Source organism: Camelina sativa, chromosome 17 (genome assembly GCF_000633955.1).
Source record: "Camelina sativa cultivar DH55 chromosome 17, Cs, whole genome shotgun sequence".
In the NCBI taxonomy this organism is placed as follows: domain Eukaryota; kingdom Viridiplantae; phylum Streptophyta; class Magnoliopsida; order Brassicales; family Brassicaceae; genus Camelina; species Camelina sativa.
In genome coordinates, this window is record NC_025701.1 from 5651136 (window position 1) to 5654718 (window position 3583).

A 3583-nucleotide genomic window follows, 5' to 3' on the forward strand; every position below is an offset into this window, starting at 1 on the left:
AACACCTCCAGAAGCTCCCCCTTCGTTTCCAGCAACAGCTAACCCTCCTACAGCCTCAGATCTCTCCAAAAACCCCAAGAACAAACCCAGAAAGTCACAGAAACGTTTTCTCTCTTTTCTCTCTTTCTCTTTCTCTCAAAAGCGGCGACTACCAACAAAATAACACGACCTAGGGTCGTTTTCCCCTTTTACACACGATTTAGGGATTTTAATTGAACCAAACCGAACCAATCGACAATTAAATCAAACCCGACCAAACCGGAAAAACATGGTGTCGATCGATGCCACCAAGGGTGTCGATCGACACCCACACCAAATTTACAAAAATTGGTTCGCGGATGTTACAATTCTCCCCCACCAATAAGGATTCGTCCTCGAATCCCGCAAAACCGTCCAACTGTCAAAGACCTCCGTGCCACCGTCAACACGGCCCGCACGTCCCCGACCGGACTAAATACCGTCAGCCAAGGTTTCCCGTGCACTGTCGCAACAGCCCGCACACCTCCGACTGAACCACGAGGTCTCCCTCTAGTCAATATACTCACATCAAAGACACTATTTGCTCACAACTCAGTGCTTCCCCCGTCCGTGGTCGCAACCAACGAATCATGCCGGCTCGCTATCAGGCCAACCGCCTTAAGCTACGGCATCCAGGAAGTCACTCACACACACACTCACGCCGCTCTCAGGTCGCAACCTTCGATTCATACCGGCTCACTGCCAGGCCACAGCCTACAGCTACGGTATCCAGGGAGTCTCACACGCCCACTCCCCCCGCTCTCGGGTCGCAACCCTCGAGACATACCGGCTCACTGCCGAGCCACGGCTCACAGCTACGGTATCCAGGGAGTCTCACACGCCCACTCCCCCCGCTCTCGGGTCGCAACCCTCGAGACATACCGGCTCACTGCCGAGCCACGGCTCACAGCTACGGTATCCAGGGAGTCTCAAAATCCCGCTCTAAGGTCGTCACCCTAAAGCGCGCTCACGGATCGTCATCCGAAGCAAACATACCACTCCCACTCTCTGGCCACAAAGTCCATTGAGCTATCGGTATCACATGAGTTGGGCTCACACTATCCTGAGCAAATAAGTCCGATGTCAACGAGTATCTCCCGACTAGATCTACCTCAACACTTTCCATTTCTGGAAACTTCTATTTTTAGAAACTTTCCATTTATAGCAACCTTCTATTTATGGAAACTTTCCATTTATAGACTCCCGTGCTATTTCCTTTCCAGTGATTTTTCACAAATCCCAAAACCAAAGAACTCCAACTTTTATTAGAACCTCAAATGCAATAATCGTTTACAACTCCAAATGAAAATACATAATGAAAGAAAGAATACATAAGCTAAAACTAAGCGCCGGAATGGACACCCGGTCCTCCCTTCGGCTGCGCTGCAACCTCCATCATCTGCCTCCTCTTAGGACAGAAAGGCCTGATATGCCCTTCCTCCCCGCAATGATAACACACTCGACGGTACTCCTGCGAATCACCTCCCCTGGCCCCGCTTGCCGACACGTGATCCATGCTCCCGCTCCCATAACCTCTCTGGCCACCTTGGTTCGCCACTGTCGTCTCTTCCCGCTTCCTTTTACGCCTTTGCTCCAACTGCCTATCCTTGTTTGGAATGCTCTGCTCCAATGTCTCCTCTGAACGAACCGCTGGACTGACCACCACTAACTGTGACCTCAAGTCATCCTCTATCCCAGCTGCAACCTCAACCAGCTCCGCCCTCGTGGCATAGCTCCTCACTCTGCACCGAGTCCTCAAATCATCTCGCAAAGCCAGCAAGAACCTCCGCACCTGAGCCGACTCTGGCTCCCAAGCCCGGCCTGCATACCCCACAAGCCGACTGAACTCTGCATCCAGTTCCCGCACTGTACGGTCCCCCTGAGTCAAACCCAAGAACCGTGCCTCCATACGATCAAGAGCCTCCTGAGGAAAATACTTGGAGTTAAACTCCCCCACAAAATCTCCCCAAGACATACCCCGCTGCACCCTCCGTGCTGTCACCGACCTCCACCACACACGAGCATCTCCTGACAAGTAAAACACTGCCAGATCCACCCTGTACCGGTCGGGACACCTAAGCGAAAGGAAAATATCCTCCATCCGCTCTCTCCACTCATCCGCTACACTCGGATCGGTACTTCCTGAGAAATACCCTGCTCCCACATGCCGCAGCTGCTCCATCATCCGCACATACTGTGCATCCACTACCTCGGCTCCCGGCTGTACACCTGCCTGCAAACCCGCCACAGGCTGCACCACTGGACCCTGCCCACCACCCACTGGCGGCACTACTGGACCCTGCCCACCAACCACTGGCGGCACTACTGGATCCTGCCCACCAACCACTGGCGGCACAACTGCTGGAAGTCGCTGCAAAACCTGAGCTAGCAAGTCCATCAAGACATCCTCCCTGCCTGGAGCACCTCCCGCTGCAACCCCCACACCCGGGGCAACACCGTGACCGACACCGGGCCCATCCGCCCTGCCGTCACCCAAACCAGCCTGGTCTCCAGACACACTAGGATGAACCTGTGACTCCGCCACCTCCTCACTGGCCATGCTCTGGGCTACACTCACACTGGCCTCAGGAACCTGACCTCGTCCCCGACCACGACCACGACCACGCCCACGACCACGACCGCGACCAACAGCATCCTCACCCCTAACCATCTGTATCATCCAAGAACAGAAGGCTAAGCAAACAATAATTCTAATACACAAGAAACACAACTTACCGTGGAATCACAACACAGGCTCGAAGAGGATGTTCTAGGACTTCATGCCACACTCAATTGACCGACTCACACAATCAATCATAGCATGGAATCCTAAACATCAACAGCAAAAGCACAATGAACCCTAGACCTAGAACCGTAAGGGCTCTGATACCAAAATGAAACAACCCTTCCCGTTTTTTTTTTTTTTTAACTCATTTACTAGTGGTCCCATACCCACTAACATCCTAACATCAATCAATAACCGCGGATAATCAAATAAAACAAATTCCATTAAACCAAAAGAATTCCAACATTCAAATCCAATAACCAATAACATCAATCAAATAAAGAGATAACCAACAACTAACATCCTACAATGTTCCTTTGACTTAATCTAGCAACCTAACAACAGCTAGACCACAATCAATCAAGTCTCTAGAACATCCTCCTCCTCATAGCCCTTGATTCCACGATCACACTTTTCCTTTACCTGCACACCACAAACAACAATTGAGATGCGTAAGTATTATCATAAATACTTAGTGAGGCCATCCTCCCATCTACTGGGTTATACACACAAGCAGATGAGACCCTCAAGTTCAAGCAAAACAAACAACACACAACAATACATCAAACCAGAAAAACAAGTCTCGGATAAGACTAGTGTCGACCGATGCCAAACGGTGTCGATCGATGCTACAACAAGGTGTCGACCGATGCCAAACAGTGTCGACCGATGCCCATCAAATTGGTGTCGACCGATGCTCCTGAGTGTCGATCGATGCCTCCTCTGCAGACACGATCTGCGCGAATCCCAGCGACGAACTCCGACTCCAATCAACCCAAA